Raw genomic sequence first — 18,415 nt, 5'->3', positions numbered from 1 at the left:
GATATTTTTGAATCCAGAGTCCACATTTAGTCCAGAATTAAACAAGTTGAAGTGCATTATCATTTTCATTTCAAAGGTTTTTCTTTCGATGGTGTTTTTGAAGTTGCCTCTGAGAATTTTGATTGTGTTTTGGATGGAGTGGTCAGGTTGGGTGAAATGGTGACCAACAGGGGTGCAGTATTTTGTTTCACAATGGTTTTTGATTGAGTGTCTGTGTAAGTTCATCCGAAGGTACAGTTTTTGTCTTGTTTCTCCAATATAGCATCCCACTTCACATGCAGTGCAATGTATAATGTATACCACATTTGCAGATATACATGAATATGACCCTTTAATGTTATAGGATTTATTATTGTGATTTGCTGTGCTGCTTTCACAAAAGTGTTGACACAGTTTATAGCAGCACTTGGTTCTATTCTGGGTGTTCTTTTTCTCAAGGGGTAGCTTCCTATGTACAAGTTTCTGCTTGAGGTTAGGTGGTTGTCTGTATGCCAGGATTGGGGGTTTTGGAAAGATTTTTTTGAGTGTGGGATCCTCTAGGAGTAGTGGCTGTAAGTCTTTTATGATTTTTGTATCCCTTCCACAGCAGGGTTGTATTTGACTACTAGTGGGATACGTTATATGTTTTTCTTCTCCCTGTATTGTAGTAAGTGTTCACGTGGAGTATTGAGGGCAGAGTTAATTTTTTTATTTATAATCCTTGTTTTGTAACCTTTTTCTCTGAATGATTGGGACAGTGTGATGAGGTGTTTGTCACGGTCCTTGGTATCTGAGCAAATTCTGTGGTATCTTGTAGCCTGACTGTAGATTGTGGATTTTTTAATGTGATTGGGGTGGGAGCTGGAGCTGTGGAGGTAGCTGCATCTATCTGTTGGTTTCCTGTATACAGATGAGTGCAGTTTGCCATTTGTTATGGATATTGTTGTATCCAGGAAGCTGACACAGTCTCTAGAAAAGTTAATTTTAAGCTTGATTGATGCATGAAATAGATTAAATGATTTATGAAAATGTTCAAGGTTTTTTTCTCCTTCTGTCCATATGATGAAAATATCATCTATGTAGCAAAAGTATGTATGTAGCAAAAGTATTTGAAGGGTTTGTGAGGGTGAGTGGCTAGGAATTTCTGTTCTAAGTCAGCCATGAAGAGGTTTGCGTACTGTGGTGCCATTTTGGTGCCCATGGCTGTTCCCATGGTTTGTAAGTAGATGGACTGGTTGAAGATGAAATAATTGTGAGTAAGTATATATTCTGTAAGTTTACTGACTGTAGAAGCACTATATGTCTGGTTAGGGCTGTCGGAGGAAAGAAAGTTTAAGCAGGCATCAATACCATCTTTATGTGGAATATTGCTGTACAGGGATTTCACATCCATTGTCACAAGTATAGTATCCTCTGGCAATTCTGTTATCTGGCTGATTTTGTTAAGAAAATCAGTGGTGTCTTTTATAAAGCTAGTGGTGTTAATAACTAAAGGCTTAAGAATATTCTCCACTAGGCCCGATATTTGCTCAGTCAGAGTGTCCATGCCTGTTATTATTGGTCTTCCTGGGTTCCCTGGTTTGTGGATTTTTGGGAGCGTGTAGAATGTCCCTATGGTTAGAGGGCACCAGTTTGTCCAGTTTATGTTGCGTGTGTCTAGGGAATGTTTTAATTAGTTTTCTAAGTTGCAAAGTCTATTCCTGGGTTGGGTCCTTTTCCAGTTTTTTTTAATAAGTTTGTAGGTGTGTATATATATAAATATATATATGTGGGGGGGGGTGTCGAAGCAGTGACCAAGATGGCTGCTTTTCTTTATGGCTGACTACAAGAGCAGATAAAACCGCTATTTACTGCTCTAAAATCCTATAATCTGAGGCACTTTTTGAAAATATTTTGCAGCTCAAGATTAACTGAACAGGAAAAGATACTTATATCTACAGATTTCAGCCCGGAAGATCTAAATACATGTGGTGCGTAGCAGAGGCCTACTAGCGGCCTAAGCCTTCATCTAGCCCTCCCCATTATCCTGCAGACACAGGATGAACAGCTGTATATGCTGCATACTTCCCATTCCCAATAACTAATACGAGTTATTTCCCCTTCCCTGTGATGTTCCAAATGCAACTTGCAGAAAAATCCTTGGTGATTGCTTTAGACAAGTGATTGTCGGATCGTCTTGACCTCATGGTGACACAACTGAAACTAGCATGGGGAAATACCGATACAACTCGCTATCTTACATCCTTACTGAAGGGACCATAGGTGTTAGCAGAGTAAAGGAGAGGCTATCAAAGACGCAGTACATATCCACAGCCTTCATGTCAGAAATTTGTGTTGTTACCAAGCCCTTTGAGCATCTGAGGAGCGTTCATTTATTCAATGCTGCCTTCCCCGCCACTTTTGAAGGTACCCACCGGAGTCACGTATCGCGACTCTTAACTCTGTTGGATTCCAGCGGCAGGGTACAGGGCCTTCTCTGGATGCCTAGAACCCTTGCTATACAAGAGCTTGAAAGATCTGTGCAGCAGTGTGAAATTGACCTGCTTGGGACACATACATCACAACCTGCAGCAGCCCACAGAGCTGGAGTGGGGTAATCCGTGCTGTCTTTGGGGCCGCCTGGTAAAGTTGGACAAACCAACCATTCAAAATCCTTGCACAGAGACATATAATTTCAAGTTGATGATTTGTATTCGGGGGGTTCCTTAAAGATTGACCTTCAAGAGTTAAAGTAGAGAAGTTCTAGAGACCTGATATATAAACCTTCAATATTTAATATTACAGTGGGTTATGGTCAGTTAAAATATAGTTATTGTCATGGCTCTTATGATGTTTTCAAGTTAATGCGGTTAAGATATACTGTCTATATTATAATTGTAGTAGCGGTGTATTTATAGTCAAAGGAGAGTATATAGAATAGGCTATATATTAAAACTGATATCTTATCGAAATAGATAAATTTTTGCTGCTGCGTGGGGTAATGTTCTAAACAAATTCTATGCTATTAAGGCCTCTAAGTGTATATAGAACTGGTATACATGTTCATATGCTAATCAAGGACCTAGCGACATATTCCACAATAAGCTAGCTATTTTCTACTGTTATAATTTATAATTTCAATTTGTACAGTCTCCAAGGTTACAGGATAACAAAGAACAGCCCTCTTCTTAATTCATATTAGGCCTCTTAAAGCACAAATGTCTTTGATTTGAGAACCGCTAGTTATATATCTCATGTACATAATAAAAACCGAGGAATATATACACATAATTTGCTAGGGGCCCAAGAGTGATCCTATAGTTTCCATTCCTCCTACCAAGATTTTGTTAAGGTACAGACCTGAGAGTCTAAAAGTGGCCCTTTTACCCCATTTATTATTCCCCCTACTAGTCCCCATTATATTCTCTTTCACAGGGTTATAGCAGTACAAGAGAAGCTGCTGACGTTTAACTGGGGAAACGTGTTACATTACATACAATTTTAAGGGGAACTACTATACTAAAAAAGGCTGTTATTGAACATTAGCTTTATCTGTTTATAGTCAAATTTTGTGGCCTTGATTTGCCACCTATCTCTGATATGTTTGTAATATGCGCACTTTTGTATACATGGTGGTCATGTTAGTCTGTTTTCATTACTGTATGTGACTATGTTAGTAACTCTGTTTTTGAAGCGAATGATGCTTATAACTGTACTGTCTTTAAGCCTCAATAAAAAGTCTTACTTTAAAAAAAAAAAAAAAATATATATATATATATATATATATATATATATATATATATGACTAATATGACATCAGATATATGCAAAAATTTGTATTTATGAATAAATAGAACATATTCTGTTATGTAAAAATCAATGTGAATTATTAATATTTTCATGTTGGGTTGACACAAATAAGAATATGCGTTTGGGTTTGCACACGAGTGCGGTGTTAAGGTTTTTTCCACTTTTTTTGCTCCATTGACTCCTATGGGGGAATAGGTTATCATGAACTCGATATTTCAAGTTCAGCTTTTTGTGCGCTTTGGGTTAGCGCGAGAACGATACATTTTTACTTTCAAAACATATTACGACACGTGCAAAAAGTTTACTTCTAGCACAAGTGAAGGCGCTAAATAGTGCTTCACTCATAATCTGACCCTACATGTTTTGTACCACAATAGAACTTTATTTTAAAATGTTTTTGGTGTCGCAATATCAAAAAATACATTTGTAAAAGAGTGAAATTAGTGAGCAAATTATTTTTCGGGCGGCATCTATTTACTTATCCCAAGTCACAACATAAATTACAGACATAAACAATAATTTAATATTATTACTATTGTGGGGGGGAAATGGTACCTAATTGTTTGGATGCACATAATATGCTTTCTCACACATAAATTCTTAACACGGTTTTCTGGTAAGTAGGGCATTCTAGGTCAGGATAAATAAGTTTTACAATGCCTCATCTTTTTGCTTCAAATGTCTGTTTTCTACATGGACTCCTTTATGCCAATTAAATAATTGTATAACACTAGAAAACTACACATAAACAGCTGCTTCAGTCTTATTAGAACTCATTAGCCTGTAATGGGTTTCTGATTGCTGCTTAAAGAAACTGGTCACCTTACCTAAGCTATCATGATTTAAAGTGAGAGCAAATCCTAGCATTTCAAAAATGCTAGGATTTACCATCACTAAAAATAAATAGGACTTTCAGTCATCACTTTATAAAAAAAGCGTGCTAAACATACCCTTTCTGTGCCATAGCTTCCTCACTAAACTCAGCGGCTCCAGCTGTTCATGGCATATCGCTCTTTTTTTAATGAGGTGATGTTTCTTCCTCTAAACCAATAGCCATGCTAGTCATATGGCACTGTTCTGTATGCTAGCATGGCTATTGGTTTAGAGGTAGAAATGTCCCCTTAGAGCTTTTTCAATGAGGAGATGTTTCCTCCTGTAAACCAATAGCCATGCAAGTCATATGATACGATTCTGTATGCCAGCATGGCTATTGATCTAGGGGTGGAAACTTCCCCACAGAGCGCTGTGCCGTGGGCGACCTGAGCTGCTGATTTTCGTGAGGAGGCCTTGGCACAGAAATGGTAAGATTAGCACACTTGATAAAGTGATAACTGAAAGTCCAATTTATTTTTGGTGAAGGTAAATCCTAGCATCTTTGAAACGCTAGGAATTTCCATCACTTTAAGACAAAATAATAATTCTACCATTAGTAAAATTATATAAAATAACTTATTGTATAGTCCATCTACACATCTACACCTGCATATTGTAAATCTTATGCCAAGCAAATACTTTATATATTTTTTAATATATTCTGATATTGATTGCGCTTTAAGGGACATTGTACTGCAATAATGACATGCTCTAATTCACTAAAGCATGTTATTTTAGCATTACCTACCCTGCAAGTCTATAGTCCCCGACAGATGAGTTGTGTAACTACCACTGCTGGCTTAGCGGCCAAATCTGCTCAGGACCAGCAGTTCCCTGCAGCTCCAAAGTGGTAATTGTACCTCTTTGTTAAACTCATAGACTTGTAGGGTTGACTGTGTTAAAATGACATGCTCTAAAAAAAATAGAGCTTGTCATTTTTGTACTGCAATGTCCCTTTAAGGACACAGTGATAGAAAAAACAGTTTGTGTGTGACTTTTTTCCTTTGGTAAAGTTCTCCTTCATATTCTCTAAGCACAGACAGCTGTAACATTGAAGATTAAACTTTATTAGTTATACATATTTTTCTACAATGGCGTTAATAATGTCAGAAAAAAAGCTAAATATATAGCCACTTCTGTGTCTTTACCATTCTGAAATGAAAATATCAGTGAGATTTGAGAATTAAGTTCCCACTACATACTGTAAATTTGTCATTTCATCACATTGCTTTGCCTTACAACATCAGCATAATGTAAATAAAACATTCTAGAGTTTCTTCCTGCCTTATTAACATTCTCAATCTCTGGATTGTAATTTCCTTATAGCAGATTATTCTCATGTATAACTATATACTGGTATATAAATCATGTATAATTAAACCCCTTCAATTTGCATTAGAGGATTTGACATCACTTTAGAAATAAAGATAAATAAGAAAATAACAAAGACATATTTGTTTCAATTACAGGAGACACTGAATAATTTTATAAACACACCTGCCAATAATAGAGAGCAGAGCTCAAAATGATACACTGTGCTCGTATGGAAATGTCGTTAAACCAATAAACATTTTAGAAGCTTGCTTTCAGGAGATTTTGAATGCTTTTATCAAGGTTAACTTGAATATACTTGAAGAAAGAGAAAACAGCAGCCTGTTACAAATAATCAAGTAATTTTAACTAATGCTCTGATTAATCAGTGAACCCTAGGGAAGGATTGCTAGGTTGTTCAGTATTTAACTGAACAGTGCCGAATTTTCACTGGCTGTCCAGTACAATATTATTATAGGTTGTTGCAAACACTGTTGCAATATAGTGTTCAAGATATGTGTGTGCTCCTGAGCCTACCTAGGTACGCTCTTCAACAAAAGATACCAAAGGAACAAATTACATAATATAAGTTAATTGGAAAGTAGCATGCTCTGTCTGGATGTTGAAAGTTTAAAGGGACATGAAACCCAAACATTTTCTTTTGTAATCCAGACAGAACATACAATTTAAAAAAGAGTTTCCAATTTACTTCTGTAGTCAAATATTGCTTTGTTCCCATGGTATTCTTTGTTGAAGAGATGCCTAGGTAGGTGACTGGTAGACTTGTGCCGCCAAGAAAAATTTATCTTGGACAAAATTTTCATTTTGATTATTCGTGGAAATTTGTTTCCCTAAATATTTGTTGGCTACGCTATTCTGTATTAGTTTTGTTTAAAACACGACAAATAATGTATTTTAGTTAAACATTTAAATTTGTTTTCGTTAAAACTAATGTAAATGATTTAAAGCTACAGATGCGCTCTGGAGAGCTGGCTAAACAAATCCTCTTTTTGCCAGAGTCCTGGCCCTGGACCAGCATTAAAATTTAGAAGCACAAATATTATCTAGAGAAATCATTATGTTGCTATTTAGGGCGCCATGTACTAAACGGCGGGCGGACAGCTTCTTAACTCGCGAAGCTGTCCGCCCACCTCCGCTACACAGGGGCAGCGGATCTATTGATCCGCTTGCCCGTATGTATCATTACACACTCATCGGAGTGTGTAATGCCCGCCCCTTCAATCGTACGACCAATCACGCAACTGAAGGGGCTGTCAATCACCGAGAGCAAGCGTGCTCTCTGTGATTTTGCTTCGCCACCTAAGAGGTGGCGTAGGGTGTAGGAAGCAGCGGTCTAATGACCGCTGCTTCTTACATTGCGGGAAGCAGACTCACATATGCGAACCTGCCCCAAAAAGGCTCCGGAGCAGCTTTCGCTGCTTCGTACATGGAGCCCTTAGTGTTTTTTTTTATGTGAAACAGAGACTCCTACATTACAATTAAAGGTCTAAAAAACAATCTTAAAGATTTTGTGTGATTTCTCTCCATCCTGACAAGGTTTTGCATATCGGGCCCTGGGTAGTTTTTGGTTGTTTGAAAATTAAGCATGTTTAATTTGAGTTAACATATGCATTCAATATCAAAAGTCACATGATGTGTTGTGCACCAATGAGAGACAATTGCTGCCTTTAAAAAGTGCAGGTGTATTTTTATGAATCAGGTTTCTGAGGACGACGTACGTCGAAATGCGTCAAACTTTTTTTTCACTTGCAAGCATCTTTTTAACTTATTTTTAATTCATGCTTCATTTTTCAATAAAGTTGTATGCCAGCATGGCTATTGATCTAGGGGTGGAAACTTCCCCACAGAGCGCTGTGCCGTGGGCGACCTGAGCTGCTGATTTTCGTGAGGAGGCCTTGGCACAGAAATGGTAAGATTAGCACACTTGATAAAGTGATAACTGAAAGTCCAATTTATTTTTGGTGAAGGTAAATCCTAGCATCTTTGAAACGCTAGGAATTTCCATCACTTTAAGACAAAATAATAATTCTACCATTAGTAAAATTATATAAAATAACTTATTGTATAGTCTCTGCTAAAACTTGTTCTAATCACTGGCCATATAGTATTCCAGACACGTGCACGCTCCCGAGCTTTTGTCTGCTTCTCAACAAAAGATACATGAGAACAAATAACATTTGATAATAGATGTAAATTGGAAAGTTGTTTTAAATTGTATTCTCTTTCTGAATCATGAAAGAAAAATTTAGAGTTTCATGTCCCTTTAATTATAAAACTTTCACGTCCCATTATCTTCATTTATCTTAGATGACATTAGGGCAAATAGTAGGCAGGGTCTTCCGTGCTATGGATATTGTTTGCATAGTTGCCAACATTAGAAAAAAAATTCCAGGGACACTTTGCAGCAGAGCAAGCAAGTGGGTTACTGGAGTATTGATGACCCACAGTTCAACTGCTCCGCCCACTCAGTTCTGCAATCAAAACACACCCATTTAAAAGTAATAGTATAATTAGACTTATCCATAGTTTATTATACAGATTACAGCACCAAGCGCTTACACCTACCCAGTCTCTGGAACACATTCTGGGCATATGGTTATTTTTACAACACAGCATCAAAATTAGAAAGACAAATAATATGTGAACCCATTCAATAATAATAATATCCCATTAGGAATGAATTATATTTAAATAATACACTATGTCTATCATCTATCTATCTGTATATATGTATGTGTGTCTATCTGTATATATGTATGTGTGTGTGTATATGTGTTTGTATGTGTATATATATATATATATATATATATATATATATATATATATATATATATATATATATATATATATATATATATATATATATCTCAAAAGAGATTTTCAGGCAGGGACATTTCCAGGGACAAAAAAAATCCAGGGACATACAACAAAATCCAGGGACTGTCCCTGGAAATCAGGGACTGTTGGCAACTATGTGTTTGATGTGGGCATATAACTGACTGGGCTGTAAGGGTCATGCATGCAATCTGATGTCTGAAGCAAGCTAATAACTGTCAGGCATTGCAGTCAGGCAGTGGGTACTAAGTTCCAATAAGAAAATATGGCTGCAGGGCCATGAAGCCCGAGCTGATCTCTAATAATAACTCCATATACTGCTTTCTGTAGATCCCCTATTGAAATTTTGTGGAGGACGACTGGCAACCCTGAAGCATCCTTAGAAATGGTGAAATTCTACAAAACAAAAATAAATGTAGGCAAAATTGATTATGTAATTAATTAGGCATTTTCATTATTAAACTTGAATCCCCACAGTTATTTGTAATCTAACCATCTAGGTAATGGAAGAACATTGCTTAGCATTATTCAGATTTATTAGAATTTGCATTTGTTTATGTATGGCACGTTTTATAGTGTGCACTCATGTGCAGATTTCTGATGATGTCACTGAAAAAAATAAAATGTAGCTTTTCATATGCATTTGAGCCTTAGTGATTTTTTTTATCTAACCATATATGTTCTAATCTAATTTTCTTTTTTTTAGAATTATATAATCCAGGAGCATTGTATAGTGTATGTTGGTATTTATTAGCAAATAACCCTTTGTGTTGAAACATTTTTATTCAATTTTTACTTTATAAGTTTACGATAAGCAAACATTTTGAAAACGTTTTGTTTAAGTGTGAAATATATTGTTTGAGGTGTCATTAGATATTTTAAACGATGATAATTTTGTAAATGGATAGATTTTAACATATTTCTGTGAGGTTAACTATTTTGAAAATGTTATTGTTTTTAATGTGAGAGAAATGTTATGCAATGTAAATGTAACATTTTTACAGATTTTTGAGTTTAGATGATCACATAGAAAGAGATGACCTTTTATTAATTGATCTTGCTGCCCCATTGTGTTTGAAGACAGGCTCCAAAGTGTGTGTCACACTAGCTCATGGTGTGACTTGACAGGTGTTGTAATGAATATATTGTGTACCTACAAGTGTGTGTACCTTGAAAATAAAAATTATTACTATTTTTATCTACATAATTCATCCAAATTCCTGAAACAAGTGAGGTAATTTTGTTTTACTTCAAAATATGACGGGTATGAGGTATTTATGTATCTGTGGCAAATACTCTCTGCCATTTCCTATCTCCCAAATTTCGATGTTGTATTGTGTTTTATATTTAGTATTGAAGTCAGCTGACATGACAAAATGCGTATGTAAAAAAGAAACTAGACATAATGTGAAACTTTCATAGGTTTTGCTGTTGCTTCAATATATATATTTTCCACACAGCCCTCTTCAACGTTCAAGTACCAGTCCCTCATTTTGTACTAAGGCTCTGCAGACCGGTTTAGGATTTAAAGCTTGTCGAAGCCACCCCCTCCCTGCTGTCTCCCTTTCTCCTCTCCCACATGCACCCTCCCCTTCCAGTGTGTCCATACCCTCCCTCCTCAAGTTGGAGAGGGGCAGTCATCACAACAGCACCTGGACAGGAGGATCACCCAAACACTTCTCTTTATTTTTTAATTTTTTTTTTAATGTGCGCACTATTCTCCATTGAGGAAATCATATGAACTTCACAACTACTTGCAGACTTTGTACCAAGACTGGTGAGCTCTGTAATCCCAAAGCTCTGTCCTTGCCTGTTTAATTGTGTGGAACAGGAGAGGCTGATCAGCCTCATACTGTATTTTGAGCTATTTTCACTTTGAGCTCGTTAGTGACTTCACCAGCTGCAGAAGCAGACAGCAGTCGTACAGGGAAACGTGGAAATCTTCCTTTCGTCAGTGGTAAGTCTTATCTGATCTTTTCATTTCTGCCCATTTTATGGATGCGGAGGGTGATGAAGTGTTTGGTGTGTGTTTTGCTTGTCAGAAAAAGTTTGTTTGTGGAACAGACCAAATCTGATCGTTGTGGTTAAGGTTTTCTTTTAATGTGTATCCAGTTTATGAAACGTTACAATTCTTCAGATAGATTAGTGCATTTCTGTTAAAAACAAGAAAAAACAACAACTAATACATGCTAATATGTAATATAACATAAATTAATAGCGATCATGCAGCAAAATCTGTTTACTTTCTTGTAAACTGATAAAATTAAGGCTGAGGACCAAAATGCTTGCAAAGTGTCAAATCAAGCTTGAAAGGCTCAGTGAGATTCACATTTTGTCCAAATTAATAACTACTGTATATACACTAATCAGTTCTTGAATTTCTGATAATGTAAATGTAAGATCATTTTAAAATAGTTTTTATTTAAAACTTTACCTCAATACTAGATTTTGTATATGTGTGTGTACATATATATAAATGTATATATATGTAAACAATAGGTGTGTGTGTATATATATATATATATATATATATATATATATATATATATATATATATATATGTGGGTGTGTGTGTGTGTATATATACTGTGTGTGTATGTGTATATATATATATATATATATATATATATATATATATATATATGTGTGTGTGTGTGTGTATATATATATATATGTGTGTGTGTGTGTGTGTATATATATATACACTGTGTGTGTGTGTGTGTGTGTGTGTATATATATATATATATATATATGTGTGTGTATATACACTGTGTGTGTGTACATATATATAAATGTATATATATGTAAACAATAGGTGTGTGTGTGTATATATATATATACGTGTGTATATATATACACTGTGTGTGTATATATATATATATATATATATATATATATATATATATATATATATATATATATGTATTGTTACATTGATAAACAAACATTTAAACTAGCATATAGCTCAGCTTTTTTATGGCTAACTTTTGATGTGCATCATGTAGAATTTAGTCATGTCTGTTATTTTTATACCAACACTAACCAATAAAAACGAAACAGAGGTATGTTCTGCTTATTTAATATAAAAACATCAAATTATAAAGTTTTTTTATGTGGTTTTTGCAACTGTCAAAAATCAAAATATAAAAGTACAATTCACCATAGATAAAATCAGGTAGTGTTTTCATAACAACTGCTGTAAATTATATTAATTAGTTCAATTAAATTAACATTGTCCTTGTTTTTGTATAAATAGATTTGGCAATATTTTGTAAACTTGAAATGTGTCTATTTGGAGGAAATATACATTTTTAAATTAACACATCCACTCTACCATTCATGAAGTAATCAATCTATCTTATTGCAATTAATAAACAGAATAAAAAAAAGAAGTATTTGTATCTCAGACAGTATGGAATACCATAGTTATGTTTTAATCTTTAACAAAGCTTTTTAATCATTTTTGACATAGATTTAGCTCAATAAAAATAAACCTGTATTTCCAGCTGCTACATAAAATGACTTCTGTTAAAATGATTTACTAATTTCAAAGGACTTGAGCTTCAAAATTGTTTTTTAATCAGTTGTCAATGAAAACTGGAAAATTGCTATTTAGCTGTAATAACTATAACATTTAATTGGAAACCCATTCATTCCATTATAATTTATCACATTTGTTTGTTGATTGTTTTTTTAAAATTATTATTCAAGTCAATAAAAGGTAAAAAGTATAATTTGATTTTAATTAGACTTAATTGGATGTTAATTTTTATTAATAAAATTAAAAACTCAATGCAGAATAAATGTACAGTTAAAACAAGTTCATTTTTTTTACATATATGAGGAAGATGATGAAAATGACATACTAATTTTTAGGTTAATATATATTTAATTAATACTCTAATGCTGTGCAATTGTTGAAGTTTACAAAAATAGATGTGTTTGCATACGTATTAAATAAAAAATATTACTTGTGAAAGATTAAACAGTGTGTAGCACTAAGTATTTATTTTAAATGTAAAAAGTCTATCTATTTTACCAAAAGGAAAAGTTAAAAACATCATATCACCATTACATTTATAAAGTTCATGAGATCAACAAATATTTACCTTTAAAAAACAAACTTAAAAATACTGGTTTCTCACAATAAACTTTTTTAATGTGTTTTGAAAAAAAAAAACTAGTTTTAAATAAATCAAATTAATTGCTGCAATTTAAGTGCCATGCAAACTTCTACATTATAATTAATATTATTTTAATTGTCACACACATATTACCCTGTAGTTTTAAATTTTTATATTATTATGTTTATCTTATTTTTGTTACAAGGACAAATATTAGAACTAGTGTTTTCTGTGGTAAATAATGCAAACTCAGATGCTAGTGGAATGTATATATTACCATTACCAATTCTCACATTTTATCACAATTTCATATTTAGGAGATTCTCATATACATTAGTCGTACACTATTTAAATAAATAAAAATTCAAAGGTGAGAACAATTTTAACTTAAATTCTATTTTTAACACAGCTGAAATTGCCTTAAATTCCCTGCTGTAGGAATAAACACAAAAGATTAAAGGACGCTAAGGAACTCTACATTTTAATATTTTAACATTTTATTTAGCTGGTAAAAAATTTTGTAAAATAAAAAGTGCAGGTATTTAATAAATAAACTTTAACATTAAATCTTAAAAAAAAATAATAATAATTTAATAGTATAATGTTTTTGAGCTAATATATTTTAGAGGTAAAGGTAGATTTTGAAGAATGTGCTCTTTGTCAGAAAAGGAAAATGCTGGATTTAGTAAAACAAACGCCTTGATGCTTAAACTAATGCAGAGTAGTCCTGTGGATTTAGCAAAACAGAGTGTTGTTGACAGAGAAGAAACCTCAATACAGATTGTCTACTTACTAAAGCTAAATACAGAGAAAAGACAATTGCTGGATACATAACTCACTTAAAACAATGCTTCGTTTACTTTATTTAATGCTCTTAACTCATCTAACGGTGTTTAGCCAACTCTAAATCCAGCCATAATAATGTGAAGGTACACCAACCAATTAGGTGCCAAATAAGTGAATGACATAGTGGTGACAATGGTCTGAGACATTGTCCCAAATGTGCTGACACTTAAAAATGGTCTATTCTGTTGATCGGCATTAACTGTCTAATAAAGATCTATTTCAAGTAGTGTAGAAAGAAGCTAATTGTAGAGATAAGCTAATTGTAGTGCAAAACAGAACTTCTATTAAATTAAATTGTGTATATTATATTTTAAACTGTTATTAGGCCTAAATAATTTATGTATAAATGTTTACAGTTTTTTCTGCCATAATTTTCCCTGTGTCGTGATTTTCTATTTTATTCAAGTTATTGTGTGCCATGTATTTTAAGACTGCTTTTTTATATAAATATATTGACAATTAATTTTATTTTCACGCATTATCTTTGTTTATTAGGCCATTGTGTTGTGGGGTATAGTTTAAAAGTTTCATATGCCCATAATTTGCACTTGTAGTGCATACTTCACCATGATCCTTGCCTTTGCCTTTTTTTAAGGACTCTACTGACTGCAAAATTATTATTTTTTTAAAAGAAAGCAAAGTACATTTTATAAAAACTGTCTTTTATGCGCTGAAGAGAATTTTTAAAACTTAATATGTGACATTCATGCATATTTCAAAGTGACATATTGAATTTGTATATAATAATGAAAGTCACATTTCAATTCCAAATATGTATTTAGGTTAAAAATCAGAAGTTTAATTTATTAAGAATTATAGAAGATTGAAGTTTTAACCCCAGCCTTGTTGTCTCCTTTCCCACCCAAGGGATTAATTTGCTGGATTTTAGCTTGAAGCTACAGAGAGCTTTTTTTTTTTTCTTTCAGTATAGACAAGTCAATCTGAAGGCTTGAAAAATATTTTCAGTAACTGAAGCTACACTTCTGAATCATGTACATAAAGAACATGGACTATCATCTGAATAATAATAATAATAATAATAATAAAATTGAATATGACAAATACAAGAACCTTCTTAATTATTGAGTGTATGTTCACAGAGGAGGACGATTTATTCATGGAAGTTCTTTTATATTTAGACATATAATACTTAGATACGTGCAATATTTAGATATTAGTTCTCCAATTAGAATATTTTTTTTAAATGTGTTGGGTTTTTATTTAATTTTATTTATTTTTTAATAGAAAATTTGGCTTATACCAATATCTGAGGAATGTATAAACTATAGTAAATACAGCAGCTTAGGGTGATGTGGTCAGTGTCATATTGATGCTCTCAGTAGTATGAAGATAAAGCTAGAATAGTAGCCCAATTACTAACTTGTAGGGTATGACCTCAAGTAGTATGTGTATTAATTATTGTTTTCTGTATATCTGTTGCTTACATGGACAGTTTTAAAGGATGGGCCTGAATTCTTGCACTTTTTACCAGAGATGTACATTTGAATTGTGACACTCCGGGTTTACTTTTTATTTGCATGTAGAACTGCAGTAACTTCATTAATATAATGCAAATAAAACATAGAAAAGAGAGTCAGCAAAAAAAAGTATAAAAGGGGCCTATTTCACTGTGTGTTTGTTTTTAATTATTTCTTGAAAAACGGATTTTATACACATAAGCATATGCTGCTCTTATTTACTACCCTCAATTCATTGTGCAGCACATTATCTGTGTGTCCAAGTGTAGTTTTAGATGTTACATTGTCTTGTAGTTTATTAGCTTTTTCGACTCACCACTGATCTTGCACAAATCTCTCACTCTTGACATTCAATCTCTGTCATATTCAGCTCCCTATGTCTCCAGGGCTGTCTGTCTGTCTATCTATCTATCTATCTATCTATCTATCTATCTATCTATCTATCTATCTGTCTAAAGTCCATTGACTGCCTTTTGACTTGCAAGAAGTTCTCATCAAATCTATAATTTATTTTATGCCATACTTGAAAAATATACTTAAAGGGACAGTTTACTCAAATATTTTCTCCCCTTTAATTTGTTCCCAATGATCCACTTTACCTGCTGGAGTGTATTAAATTGTTTACAAGTAGCTCCTTTACCCTTATATTGACATTTGAAATGGTTAATTTAGCATGTGGTATCCCCACCTATTCTGAAAGTTTGTGGCCGCGCGTACCAGCTATAGATAAGCTTTGTAAACACAGCCAGCAGAAGAAATTACACTCCCAGTGTGATAAAGAAGAGATAAGGTAATAAAATGTTGATTTTCCATTGTTCTCTCAAAGTATTGGTGATTGTTTTAAGGACAGATATAAGATAAAGAAGCAGGTATATGTGCACAATGTGATACAGTAATGAGATCTGATTATACCTACAAGCTCAACCTATTTTATTAGGCTGTGGCTTCAAAACACAAAATCAGAGCTTTAATATACAGAAATAAACCTTAAAAAGCTAATTTTCATACATTTTTTACTCCGCAGTTGGTAAAAAAAGCAATTGTAAACACATTAAGGGAAAAACTATTTTACAGTATACTGTCCCTTTAATTTTAAGATCATTTCTCAAAGCATTATACAAAGGGACATTACAGTAATTTTTATGTAAGCATAATAAATATTAGTAATTAAGAATTGCATTGCCAAAGATCTGCACTGAATATATTTTATAAACATTCAAATCTGTCCTATAGTTGGTAACATGTATAGGATTTTGCTACTAGTTATACTCCCCTTGAAAAACCCTTTGAGTGTGTTTATCTTATCCTCTTTGCTGTGGCCAGTAAGGGTCAGATAAAATGAACTTCTGCACTAATTTGTGTAATTTAAAGTAAGGTCAGATAAGCTATAGAGAAGTGCAATATGGGAGGATATTGTTCATAACAAGGCAATAACTGGGCTATTAATTAAAATCAGAAATAGTTATGTATCATAGTCCATGTGCAGGGCTCTCTTTATCAATTAATACATACTCTGGCTATTTCAAATCTATTTAATGTTTGATAGTTGTAGTAACAAAATAAATATGCAATGATATACTGATAGTAAAATATGATATACTGAGATAATTCCTCTGTGTATCATTAGACAAAGACACGCATTATTTTTATTTTATTTTACAGAACAAAAATATAAGAGAACATAAACAAAGTAATATAGAAACATATGATTTTTTCTCTTCTGTTGAACTTTAATCTTAAAAATAGCACCTCCTAAGAAAGACATGTATGTCTGCTATCTATTAATCATGCACAAGATGAGAATCTTGCATCTGCTTCTTTAGGCAGCTTTGAAATTTATCAATCTCTAAATTAGATTTCCCTCCTGATATAAGTGCCAAATGATATCATGACAACCAGGTTTCATTAGAACCGATTAAAGCTGGGTCAACTATTACGCTATTTAATTTTATGTTAAGTAATGACATAAAGCACACACACACACACAGAAATAAAGAGATTTATTAAAATAATCTATTTTTACTTTGTACCTTCACTATTTTTCTGATATGTGTTTTGAGTAGTTATTGTGTTTTACCCAATTAAAATAAGCTTAGAAAAATGAATCAGATTCTATTGCTTATTACAGAAGAGAATAAAATAGTCCTTGCCATCGGAAATATGTAATTTAAATTGTTTGCAAAATAAACAAAAATTCTAATATGAGAATAAAAATGGTAATGCAATACTAATGAATGCAGTATTATTATACATAGTCACTGTTGGTTATGTATTTTTGCTGCTCTAACCATTATAGAAAGTTGAAAACAAAACTTGAGACAAATCAGTATCAGGTTATGAGAAGTTCATCTGCTGAGAGCTTTCATCTAAATCCAGCAGTAATGAGAAATACATACCATTAATGTGTGTACATATATTATGTGTGTGTGTATAATTGTACGTGTGTATAATGTATTCAATTAATACTCAATATTTTTCCAGCATGTGTTATAAACACTTCATTCATATGAATATAGAATATCCCCTTAAAAAAATCACTGTTTCTTATTTGCAAAGCAATATTAATAATATTCAATGCATCCTAATATACAAAAATATCAAGCAATAACCCGGTATACAATACAGGGTGAAACATTTACTAGAATATCAGCTATTTTTTGTCATTGGTAAATATCTTGGAGTGATACTTTCAAACTGGTTTCAAATCAGACTCATTAAGAACGTACTAACTGGTAAAAATTGTAGTTGTCTAGGAAATCCTTGAAATAATCTCACAAGGCACCAGCCATCTAACTTTTCTGTCCCTGTTAGTTGCATCTTTCAGTTTTACTAATTCTACATTTCTACGGTGAATCATCAATGCACCATGAAACGGGTCCCAGACTTTCTGTTTTACATTGCAATAAATTTAGATTAGGGCCAGAATCTGGAATTACTTCTAAATTGTCCATTTTCTCCCATAAGCCCACCTGCTGTTTATATAACATTTAGTGAGGAGTTTATATAGCTCCCATTCTATCATCATAGAGAGTGTTTTCCCTGTGTTAAAACAGCTGCCCTGCACATTTACTTTTTCCCTTAAAAATAAATTGTTCTGGCAAGTGTAACAGTTGTTATAAGACAGTGCTGAGTTAATTTAAATATATGCCCCTTATTGTA

The 18,415-nt window shown here is 33.2% G+C and overlaps 1 protein-coding gene across 4 annotated transcripts in view; it reads left to right on the top strand.

The window, feature by feature from the left end:
- The first annotated feature begins 10,435 nt into the window (after positions 1–10,435).
- The window catches only part of EYA2 (EYA transcriptional coactivator and phosphatase 2), a 245,391-nt gene continuing 237,411 nt past the window's right edge, over positions 10,436–18,415 (top strand). For all 4 annotated transcript variants that reach the window (XM_053691592.1, XM_053691435.1, XM_053691514.1 and 1 more), the window contains exon 1: positions 10,436–10,765. The gene's annotated coding sequence lies outside the window, so the exon portion shown is untranslated. The remainder of the gene's footprint in view (positions 10,766–18,415) is intronic.

This window comes from Bombina bombina, chromosome 1 (assembly GCF_027579735.1).
Source record: "Bombina bombina isolate aBomBom1 chromosome 1, aBomBom1.pri, whole genome shotgun sequence".
NCBI classification, from domain to species: domain Eukaryota; kingdom Metazoa; phylum Chordata; class Amphibia; order Anura; family Bombinatoridae; genus Bombina; species Bombina bombina.
The sequence above is the reverse complement of the archived record's forward strand: the minus strand, read 5'-3'. Positions and strand labels throughout refer to the sequence as shown.